The sequence below is a fragment of the Mus caroli genome, unplaced genomic scaffold (assembly GCF_978045245.1).
Source record: "Mus caroli unplaced genomic scaffold, Mus_caroli_1 scaffold_2, whole genome shotgun sequence".
Classification (NCBI taxonomy): domain Eukaryota; kingdom Metazoa; phylum Chordata; class Mammalia; order Rodentia; family Muridae; genus Mus; species Mus caroli.
In genome coordinates, this window is record NW_028227257.1 from 113878790 (window position 1) to 113891599 (window position 12810).

Here is a 12810-nt window from a genome sequence, read left to right on the forward strand (position 1 = left end):
CCTTCAATTTCTAAGCTTCCCCCCTCCAACCATTTTCCCTCCAAATTCTATATGCCCCTTACTTGTTGTTGTTAACCCCCTAGGTCCATTTAGCACTGCTAATGAGTCTAAGTACAAGGCAATCATTCAGGGGTCTTTCCCCAAATTTCTAACAGTCACCAATAGCTGCTCAGATAGAGGTAGGATATTTGAGCTCTACCCTGACCTGTACCTGGATTTTGTTTGTCTTTCTCTTATACCAGTCTTGTGCATGCAGCCACACTGCTGAGCATTCATTTGTACCAGAGTCCACCCATGCCTTTGCAAATACTGTTTCACTGTAGATGTCCTGTACTCTTGGCTCATGTATTTATTTCCTTCTCCCATAATGATTCCTGAGCCTTGAGAGGAGAGGGTGTGATATATCCTTTTTAGAACTAAGCATCCCATATTCTTTGTGTTGACCAATTGTTTGTCGCAGCATAACTCTATTTAATGAATAAACTTCTTTGAAGAAGGTTGTGAAATTCACTAATTTAAAAAGATAATTTAAAACTTAGTGTTCATTCAACATAATAAAACAAAAAGGTTCTTCCTTAGCAACTGTGATCTAGTTGGGTACTGGTTTGGGACCCAGTTAACCATGCGAGGTTTAAGTTCCGTCTTGTAGAGTGGGCTTTAGATCCAATCAGTACGTGATTAGAGATTATAATAACATTTGTGTCACAATGCAATAGTGGGTATATCTTGTCAGGGCTGGAGATTTTATATAGGACCCTCTAGCACTATGAAACCTATCCAATAAGGACAAAATTTTCAGGTGAATGTTATATTTATATCCCCATTCTATGACTCAAGTATACAGCATCTTCAGGAACAGGGTCTACAAGAATTTCTTAAGGGCAACCAAGAGGAATAACAATTGTGTATAATGTTGGAAATGGTGTCTGTGAGACTTGATGGGCAACTTAAAAATTAGTAACCTGTAGCTGGCATTCTGCATTAGGAAAACGTCTGATGCCCATGGAAGGCAATTCTCCTCCCACTATAGGATAACTCCATTTAAACCAATTTTAAAGATATACACACACAAGCATTCACACACACACACAAACACACACACACATGCACACACACAAACATACACACACTGCTATAGTAATTTTTCCATATGGTATTTGCCTAGCTTTGAGAATGTTTTACAAAATTATTTATGGTTGGAAATAATAACAGATAGATAGGCTTGTGTTGGTAAGCATGGCAGATTGCCCCCAAGACAATACTTTGCACACTAAGAATTGCATTTGTAATAACACTACAAAATGTGAGCAAGAAAAACTGGAAATCCATGTACCATCTTTGAGAAAGAAATCAAGTGGATATTTGGCATTGCAAAATTGTTACTTTTATTTTTAGGTTTGACAATAGTGCTAGGTTAAATTCTGTAAAATATTTTTTTATTCATGGACATATGCTGATTTTTAACAAACCATAGTTTTAATAAAACCTGGACAAAATAGGATTATACAATGAATGGTCTATGTTGTTTCAAAACCTCTGCTCCATCTCAGAAAACAAACAAACAAATAAATGAGTACATCTTCCCTAAACCTCTCAGAACACATTCTAGACGTAGAACATGCCGATTTTTTAAAAGACCAATAACAGTCTCCTCCGTGCCTCATTTATCTTCCAGTAGCCAGAGTTCGACACAAATATCCAATGGTTTTTGTCTTCCAATAAAGTACCTCCTACGCAGTTGCACACCTGCACAGAACAACATCCACTGCAATGTCCAGTTTCCCATCCTGAAGGCTGACAGGCCAGGCTGACATTTTACCCGCATGTGTTCTATTGGGCAGCCAGACCAGTGTAGGGAAAGCTTTCTGCAGATCAGGACCCTGCATTTGCCATCCTCCCCTTAATATATTTCCCTCCCTTTTTCTACACACTCAGTGGCATACAAACATACAATTTAGCGTCATCCTGCTTTTGCTGTTCTCCCACATTTTAGACCTTTCATGTCTTTGCCCAGCTCTCTCCTCTCTTCACAAAATCCTAATCCCCCTTGACTGACTGGCTCCTTCCCAGGGAGCAGGAGAATGCAAAGCCACTGCTGAAGCTGTTATTGCCTCTGCAGCTGGGTCTCTGTCAATATCAGCCGCCCACGCTGATCTAGCTTCTAGAGTCACAGACTGGCCTGGAGATGAGGGTGGGGGAGTGGCCAAGAGAAGGGAGGCAGGAAGGGAAAGGAAACAAAAAACAGCTACAAGGCTTGCTAGGCATCTGTCTGTAGGTGGTCTCTGGGTCTGTGGAGCTAGCCGGGTGGCTGAGTGTCTAGCTGGAAGCAGCAGTGGACAGCAACCACATTGCAACAACCTCCTTAGTAGAGATCTGAGAAGAAAGACAAGCCCAGGAGAGCAAAGGGCTCTCATGAGCCTTGCATCTGGGGTTCTTGCTGGAGTTTTAGTGAAGACTAGCATTTGGCAGCAAGTAAGTGCATTTTTTTTTCTTTTAGTGACAATCCCAGGATGGGGATAGCTCATGGCTGTACCCCGCTTTTCCATCCCATTTCACCCGCCCCACCCCGTGTACAATCTTTGGGAAATGTTTGAGAATCATAAAGAACAGTAATATCTAGACCAGAACTAGCAGTTGCAAGGTGGGTGCTTGCTTTGCATGTGTGGTTAGGTATATCACCCAGGTAAACTGAAACCAAGAGACAATCTGGTTCTGTAAAATTTCTAGAACTCCCTAGGAAGTGATGGTCAGAACAGATGAGGCAGGTTATGAGAGTTGGACTATACTATTAAGGAATTCAGACTCTGTATTTTGGGTAATATTGTACATTCAAGAGTGGAACTTTTGATGTGCCAGCCTCGGTATTAAAACAGATGAGGAATGTTATTGGAATTGGTGTGTTTATTTTGAACAGATTGGAGTTTGACAGTATTTGATTCAACATGGCTTACGTTTTATTTGCTGTATGATGTGATCTCTCAAGCACGTTCATTCCTTCTAGACGTCTTTTTGTCCTTTTGCATGATGCTATTCTGGTTGTGATACCTCCAACACTTACAAAATTATCAGAGCAGTGCTAATGCTGGATCCATATAATCCTCTCAGCTGATAGACTTGTTCAATGTGCCATGTGGATTTTGGTCAGGAAAAACTGAAATAGAAGGGTGGAAGTATTTTGGTAGGCATTTAGAGAGAATATAAAGCACAGTAGAAGGAACCTGCTGTGGAGTGTTCAGAATCCTGCCACCTTGCCTGCCATGACTAGCTCTGAGGTGCTATTATCAGCTGCTACTTTTACAAGTAGTACAGACAAGACCCATAAGAAATAAAAGCCCCTTTCCTCTTCTGTGGGCTTCTTTCACTCACTTTACAGTTACCCTCCTACTTTCATACTCTGAGTAATCATTTGACGAGTTATTGGGCTATCTACTAATTGAAATAGAATCCCAGTCATAACATTTGGGGAATTTAGAATTATAATACTTCATTTGCATTTGGTGTAACAATGTGAATTGTTAATATATTCTTAACGTCATCATAATTTGTTCTCCTGACTTTTAAAAATGATATTTAACTAATTCCTGCTAAGAACTAATATAGACGGTGTGAATTGTATTATGAAAGTAATCATTTGTGTAACTATTGTTTTTTCCCTAATTCACCAGTGTGACTCCCATTTGAACTGTAGCATCCATATGGAAAGATGGGGGTCTTTAGACAAACTGTTCTAGAATTAGGAGAGTAAGAGAAAGTCGATTATGCCTCTCATCATGCATACCCTTGAAAGGATAGTATAACCTGTAAGAGTTCATCCTTCTAAATGGGGTACCACTCATATTATAACTCTCTTAGGTCTACTGTAAATATGATCTATTCTTTATCTCTTTTTAATTTCAAATTTTGCTTTTGGTGTGTGGCCTTACTTTCTGAGTTAAAAATGTTAAACATAGCAAGTAGACCATTTGGAATTTATTTGATATAGTTATTAATATGAATTCAATCAAGTTTAGGCATTAAAAGTCCTTGGTTTCGGATATTCATTATTCAGTCTTACAGTTCTGCATAGGGTAACCTGAGCTCCCCTTTACTCATGGATATATCTAAAATCACAGAATTAACTGAAATTGGTCATGAGACTATGAAATAGGGGTTGTCTACCTTGGATGATATGTTAGGGACCTGTCCAGCTGCTTATCAGTCTCACCTGGAGAAGTGGGGTAAGAACCAAACATTTGGGCACTGGACATTCTGTCTCTTGGTTCTCGTGGAGCAAATAAATGGACAAGGTATGATGTGTGCTATGATTGAAATTTCTCAACTGAGGTGATACATGTCTTATCAGATTAGAAATGGAGAATCATCCACCACAAGTTCTGGTGCACACATATAAGAGATACACAGGAGAGAGAGAGAGAGAGAGAGAGAGAGAGAGAGAGAGAGTAGAAAGTCAATATCCTGCCTGAGCCTTTCCTTGGATAAGAATTATGCTAATGTTTCCAATTATAAACCTCACTGGAGTAAGCTCTGCATGTCAGAGCAGGACCCAGAGATTCACACACAACTCTCTCTAGCCACAATTTAAACCTTGTCTTCAGAATTTATGGTAGAATCATTAGTTCACAGACATTCTTTCAAATATATATTTAATCTTTGAAATTACAATATAATTACAGTATCTTACCCCCTTTGCTTACCTCATTTTTACCTCGTTACCCTTTTCATTCCCACCTCATTGCTTTCTCACAAATTCATGGTCTCTATATCTTAAATTATTGTTACATTTTTTGGGATTCTGGCCTTTCATTTTCACAAGCCAATATTAATGCTGATCATGAGACTATCTATAACCCCTACCAGCCTCCACTGACTGTTAGCAAAGATTCTTTCTTCCTATGAGCTTAATTTGTAAAACAGTCATCATTTCCCTTGTATTAGCCTTCCTCTCTCCTGCATCTCCTGGGTGATATAACATCAGCTAGGCAAAGTCTTATCTCCCAAACATTGAAAGATGGAGCCTTTGGCTTTGAATAGAACGCTTTCATATCATGGTTGCTATGGATATGCTGTGTCCTATCTCTTGACTCGGTTAAGGTTTTGATTTGCATATATTTATGTGGCTACTGCTTCTTTCCTTATAAACCAGGATCTCTCTTATTGTACTCTGTTCTCCTATACCAAACAATTAAGTTTTCCTGTTGTTGGTCCAGCTTTGTTGATTCAGCTCACTCTGCTGATGATAGCTGAAAATAACTGGGGATAGCTCCGCAGCAGGGTCGAGTATCAATCTCATTGTATAGGTCTCAAAGTTCTTGACTGAAAGAAAAGTTAAACATAGGGTCCTGCTCATAAAAAAATATCAAACTTAAAATGTCTACAATTAGAATGTTTGCTTTCTAACTAGAATTCCAGATGCTGATTCTTTGGGTAGCATAGTTCTTGAATGAATAAACTGTGTCCAGTGGAATATTCTATATTCTGTGTTTTAAACATAAAGAGTGAAGCTTTCCAGTTCAACAGAGTCTTCACTGTCTGAATCACAGAGTATAGGTTGCCACTTTGGCTCTGGTCCATAGATTCTATCTTCCCTTGACCATATAGGCCTACGTTGGTCATGGTTTTGCCCAGTGCAAAGTGAGATTAAAAACAAATTCATTGTCATTCAGCTCAGTTTTATTTCAAAGTTTCCCTGGTGTTGCTCTCCTATTTGAAATTGGTGGGCAGCTATTACATTTAGTTTTCATATTTGAAAGCCTTCAGTGGTTTGGGAGGACTCTGGGATCCTAAAATGTCAGGCAGACGCAGGACGATCTAGAGAAGTAAAGTGGCAGTCCCAAGAATTCTTTGGGCTTCCAGGAAATATCCCATTCTGGATTCAAAAACATTGCATAGATCCGTTGGCATCTAATACTGTTGTCCAAAGATCTTAGGGTTGCTGGGAATGGTACAAGCTACATTCATTTCTGGATCCCTTTTTATTTCTCAAACAGAGACAAGAGAGCATTCCTCTCCTTTGAGGTCTTAAATGGCCTCTGGCCAGCTGTTTCTGGTCAAAGGTTAGACAGACTAGGCTTGTAAGAATATTTAATTTCGAAAGTTTTTGGCTTTTCCCTAGCATGCTTGTTTTGTAGAGAAGACAAGCACAGCATGGTAGATTTCACAATCTCAGTAGTAGACCTTCCTAGGGAACCATGAAATTGGCATAGAAACATTCAAATGGATATTGGTCACATGAACAGCTTTCACCCTGGTGCCTGGAGTTCTCCCATAATTATATTGTCTGACTAGTTATGAAAGCTCACTGTGTTGAAATCACCTTCCACAGACTTGATACCCTGTGTGTCCTTGCAGACATTCAAATTCGTATTGAACGTAGAGTGTATTGTTTCTTCCTTAAAAAAATAAAGATTCACCTTTGATGGCTTCATAAATGTATATAATGCATCTCGAGAATACTCGCCTCCCTTTACACTCTCTTATTCCCCTTCTTTCCCTACCAGTTCTCCCTCCTTCCGGCAGCTCTCCTTCCCATTGTCATGGCATTTTGTTTCAGTTAGTTTTGGTTTTTATCTTATGTTTTGACTCACAAAATCTAACTAGGGCTCTGTCTGTAAGGCATTGTGTAAAGCAATCTGCTGGAGCATGGTGGACTCACCAATAGAACTTACCACTGGGTGGGAGGAGGGAGACATCCCACTTTCCTAGCATCTATTAATACCCAATAGATTCCCAGCTATAATGATATCTTTCTTTATGTTGAATTAACTTATAGAAATATATCTCATTTTCTCTGTCTAGGTCCTCTTCTGTATCTCCTGGGTAATACAATATCAACTAGAAAGACCTCACATCCCAGTGGTAATAATGGATCCTTTGAGTTTGGGAAGATCTTTTCATCCAAAGAATAGAATAGCCAGGACTGAATGTTTACTGGCCCTATCTTGTGAAACCCAATGGAGGAAACCACACCTCCTGAGTTCATAATTTCAATGACCTTTCTGTCACTTATTCTGAAGTGGCACAGACTGTATTTGTGGTGGCATGGCCAGAGAACAGTGTTCTCAATGTACGGGCTGCAACCCTTTTGGCAATTCTCTATCTTCAAAAATATGTACATAATGTTTTATAAAAGTCACAAAATTACAGGTATGAAGTAGAAAGGAAAATAATTTTATGGTTGGGGTCACTACAATATAAGAAACTCTGTGAAAGGATCAGAGCATTAGGAAGGTTGATCACCACTGATATAGACAGTCATTATTTATTATTCTTTGCACCATAAGCAGCTATTCTGCATTCATTGCTATTTAACTGAAAAGCAAGCCACTTCTCTAATCAAGGATGAGAGTACCATCCTATCCATAGTAGTAATAAACAATATTTTGAAGACATTTTAATATCATGTTGCTTTAGCAAAACCATAATAGTAAGTACCTCTAAGGGTATATTATCTCTCCAAGGAGCCATGGGCATTTCTATCAAGTATTTCTTACCTCTTGTGAGACAAACCTCTATTCTAACCATAAGGGAATGGCTACTCAGTAATAGTTCCCACTACTGCACCAGTAGGCAGATCTTGCCTGTCATGTCAGTATAATAGCATTCAACGCCTACCACTGGGAAAGACACCTCATGACTTCTCTCTTCCAGCTATCTGTATAGCATCTTTCAAAAATATGAAATCGCTTAGCAGGCAGGAAGCTTCTAGTTCATTTTGAGCATAAGTTCTCTGTGTCCTACAGTCAATGTGTGTGTGGCTTTACAATAGGCTCTTGCCATGTAATTCTTGTGGCAGCTGAAAGGAGTGGCTATAGTGTGTGTTATTCTGTGGTTTCTGGGACTTTTCTGTACAATAATTCTTAGCAATTTAAAAGTTTGTCTTGCCACTGCTCTTATAATTAAGCTGACTCTGCCACTCTGAATGTTGTTGACACTAGTTCCTCTTCCTTCAATACAAGACATATTCAAACACAGTGAATCCTAGTTATACAATTGAGGCATTGTAAAATCTATGTTTGCTAGACTGTAAGTAAAATTTGTCTTTTTTTTATTAGATATTTTCTTCATTTACATTTTAAATGCTATCCCCGAAGCCACCTATACCTTTTCCCCACCCTGCTCCCCAACCCACTTCCACTTTCTGGCCCTGGCATTCCCCTGTACTGGGGCACATGATCTTTGCAATACCAAGGGCCTCTCCTCCCATTGATGGACAACTAGGCCACTCTGCTACATATGAAACTAGAGACACAGCTCTGGGTGGGGGTACTGGTTAGTTCATATAGTTGTTCCTCCTATAGGGTTGCAGACCCCATTAAAAACAGTGACAAAGTCTGTTCTTAAGCCTTGTTGGCACTTCCTCACATATTAAACCAATATTTATAACTCATAATTCATAAAATCCTGAATAAAAATTTTAAGAATTATAATCTAACCAAAAGGAATGTAAATAATTGACTTTCCTTTCTCTTTATGGCTGAATTTTATATATCTGATTTACCATTTCTTCTGTTGATAGACACAGAGGTTGCTTCTGTATTATTCCCATGGTAAATAATGGTGTAACTAAAGTGATCATGATGACAATCTCTTAAAAATTCTGATCACAGTCCCTACATGCATACACACACACAAACACACACACACACACACACATTCACAGAGAGAGAGGGAGACAGAGATGGAGACAGAGAGATAGAGAGAGGTGTTATAATGTACATGAATCAGAAATATATTTTACAACATTAACTTAAATATCACCTTGGCATTCATAGAGGCTTGATTTCAGGATGCCTTTATGGGTTCCAAAATCTGTAAAATTTTAAGTTTCTTACATTAAATCATGTAATGTTTTCATTTATCTCTGCAAATCTTCCCATCTATAATAAGTCATTCCTAGATAACTTAGAACACAAAGTTTAATGCCATCACATGATTTAGTGAACTGCTTACAGCCAAAATTAGTTGACCCGGTTACAGATCAGAACTTCAAAAGCTTATGTCCAAAGACGGTGTACAAATTGTCCATAGATCAGGCTAGATAAAATTCTAGAACAAGTTACAGACTGGGAAGCAGATACCAACAATAACCAATCCAAATTTAGGAAAAGTAGAACAACAAGGAGATTAAACAAAAGAAGTATTCCAGATGGCTTATAGGCAGACTGCTGTTATCTCAGTCAAAATACTCTTATTCTCAAATTTTCACTGTATGACTTCAATTTCTGGGTTTTCACAATCTATACCAACTGAAAAGCATGTTATCCTAAAGAAAAAAATAATACAGAAAATTATACTCTGATCTCAAATGTATCATAGTACCCATTGCATACCAACATATGCCAGTCAACCAAAGGCTGATAACTGAGATAATTCTCTTTTATGTCACTATAGAGTTTCACCATTAAAATTATTGATTATGATAATTTTATTAAGGCTTCTCAGAATTTTATTACCTACAATCATCTTTCCTTGTAAGCTTCAGCTTTCAGAAATCAATGATTGTATATTTCATATACTCCAATTTTAAAAAAAGAAAAGAACAACATACTGAATAAGATTTATGTGTAATACTCCATGGGGAAAATAGTCAGAGAGCTTTGAGTGAAAAGAATATATCAGATGTTTCAGCTGTGAGTCCCACTAGAATGCAGCAAAGATGAAATATAAGCTACAATACATCTACTAAGTGCAGTGAGGCAGCCACAACCAAAGATGTCAGTCCAAATTGACCATTAAATGGCTAAATTGATTAGCAGTTGGCTTCTTATAGTCTCAAAAACTCATATCCTGTTAAATGGTTTCATTTCTCTGCCTTTCACTTAAGCTGGTGGCACCTTCTAGTCTGAAGCAAATCTAATTTAACATAGAATGGTAGACTTATAACTATCATTGTTCTAACAAAAATCTGAACAGCTATTTGATAGGCAAGGGCATGATGATGTCATGCATTGCTCTTGTCTGATGTTGAACACCATTCATTCAAAAGAGTTTGACAACTATTAAATGAGAAATACTTTCATATTATTATGACTGCCTAAAACCTGCATCTGAGATGCCACCTTCACTTAATGGATCCACTGTATGAAACTGCTGGTTTTCTTTTTCCATATTCTTCAGTTTTAGTCCCCTTCTCTGTCCTCTATGTTCTTATGTTTTAGCCTAAAGCATTTTGGAAGTTCATCAAAAATTTGAACATGTATATCTATATTCAGATGTGTACAGATGATATCTAGTATAATTCTCTGTCAAAACTAATCTAAACACTTGTTTCCTGATAAACTCCTCCTGGTTCCAGAAAGCTTGCTGATTAATTATTTAAATGTTAATAGAATAAATACCCTAAAATAGGAACATACATGAAGAAAGACTGGGTGGTTACCTCAGATCTCTGGAGGATTTGCTGTGTGGGTTGGCTGCATCATTGCAGATTTTACTCTAGATATCTGTTTAAGAAAAGGCGTTCATGTGGGGAGGATGGGTGTCTTAGTCAGGGTTTCTATTCCTGCACAAACATCAAGTTGGGGAGGAAAGGGTTTATTTGGCTTACACTTTCATACTGATGTTCATCACCAAAGGAAGTCAGGACTGGAACTCAAGCAGGTCAGAAAGCAGAAGCTGATGCAGAAGCCATGGAGGGATGTTCTTTACTGGCCTGTTTCCCTGGCTTGCTCAGCCTGCTCTCTTATAGAACCAAGATTACCAGCCTAGAGATGGTCCCACCCACAAGAAGCCTTTCCCCTTGATCACTAATTGAGAAAATGCCTTACAGCTGTATCTCATAGAGGCATTTCTTCAACTGAAGCTCCTTTTTCTATGGTAACTCCAGCTGTGTCAAATTGACACAAAACTAGCCAGTACAGATAGGGCGTATTGGGAATAGGGATAAGAAAAAAAAATGACCATAACTTTCCATTTTTTTTCATGTCCTTCATTATTTCTAAGATGGAAGATCAGTTGTGGGCAGAAAATCCTTCTAAAGCTGGCCTAACCTAGTGAGCTGCATTCATTGAAGCCTGATATGGGCTAAGGAGTTAGATGGCCATGCAATTCATTATCTATGTTGGAATTCTTTGGAGAATTAAAGAAAATGTTGATAGCTTTCTTCCACAACTGATGTGCCCTCAAACTGAATCCAACTACGGAGGACTTGTGTCTGTACAATTTGAAGATAGGATAGGGTATCCTAGGAAGAAAAGAAAAAAAAATCGAAGAAAAATGAGAAAGTAGTTAGTTAGCAACTAGGCAGCAAGTAGACACAAGATAGAATGCAAGGGAGGTCCCCAAGAGTTTAATCTCAAACTCCAGGGCTTTGGTGTCCAGGTGTCTGAGGTCCTCTGTTACCTGCATACCACCCTGATAAGTCTATCATCACATACTCAGAAAATGATGAACAAAACTGTTCAGCTGAGGGGAAGTGGATGCCCAAAGAGAAGCAAATAATGTGAATCTTCTGGAGGAGCAGAGGTTCCTAAGAAGCTATTTTTCCCCACTGATACTACTTTATGCTTGATCCATCTAATTTAATAATGTCTGTTAAGACTAAAACAGAAGAAAAATGAAATCCAGTGTTGTGCATGCTGTAGAGTTGTGTGAAGATGTTTGAGTAGAGCCTAGTAGCTTTCTGTCTGTGTCAGCTTCACTTCATGCAACCCAGATACTCTGACGTTGTCTGACTTCGACCACTGATTCTTCATTTTTGATAGATAGGCCCAGGGAGAATGCTGATATACAGCCAAGAACTGTATATATGATTCTCTTCAGCAATACCAATATGATCGTGTCACTCAACAGTACTCAAATCAGCTACTGAACCTTACTTACTGTTTGTTCTCTCAGAGACTACAGGCTTCCAAAATGTAATTCAGACCCCATTACGTTGAATCACCTGCCCAGAGTCTAGCACATTGTTGAAGGTTTTGGGTCCATGTCAAGCTAACATAGGCAGAGAAGATGTTAGATGCTTAGGGTTGGACTCTTGGAAAATAGTTTTAAACTCCTCTGTCTGGTCATTAATTCAGAAAACCAGATTAGAATCTACATGCTTACTTCACCTGTTGAGAAGCTAAGCAACAGTGAGGGGGCAAGGAAGTCAGAATGAAGACACCAGAATGATACAGGAACTCAGCTGGCTGTGAGAGCTTCTCCACTCTAGAGATAGTTCTCATTATGAGTCTCTTTTGTTCACAGGCATCAGTCAGTTCATCCATACTCCTTATCTAGGGTATCAAATCTCTCCAGGATTAGGAACATCCACTCCCAGACAAGGTCATCTTCTGATACATATGTGCAGGGACTCTCAGACCAGCCTGTGCATGCTCTTTGGTTGGTGGCTAAGTCTCTGGGAGCTCCCAGGAATACAGGTTAGTTGACATTGTTGGTCTTCCTATGGGGTTGATATCTTCTTCATTTCCTTTGATTCTTCCGCTAACTCTTCCGTAGGGATCCCCGAACTCAGTCCAGTGGTTGGCTGTGAGTATCTGCATCTGTCTTAGTCAGCGCTGGTAGAGTCTTTCAGAGGACATCCATGCTAGGCTCCAGTCTGCAAGTACAACATAGCATCAGTAATAATGTCGGGGTTTGGTGCCTAAGCATGGGCTGGATTCCAAGTTGGGCCAGTCACTGGATGGTCTTTCTTTCCGTCTCTGCTCCATTCTTGTTCCTGCATTTCTTTTAGACAGGAACAACTCTGGACCAAAAATTTTGAAGGTAGGTTAAGGACCCCATCTCTCTACTGGGGACCCTGTCTACTTACTAGAGGTACTCTCTTCAGATTCCAGCTCTCTACTGACAGGTAAACTATAGCTCTTGCAA

General features: G+C 39.0%; 1 protein-coding gene across 1 annotated transcript in view; it reads left to right on the plus strand.

Moving 5' to 3' along the window:
• Positions 1 to 2243: 2243 nt before the first annotated feature.
• The window catches only part of Scn7a (sodium voltage-gated channel alpha subunit 7), a 107936-nt gene continuing 97369 nt past the window's right edge, over positions 2244 to 12810 (plus strand). Inside the window, exon 1 of the mRNA XM_085834812.1 lies at positions 2244 to 2472. The gene's annotated coding sequence lies outside the window, so the exon portion shown is untranslated. The remainder of the gene's footprint in view (positions 2473 to 12810) is intronic.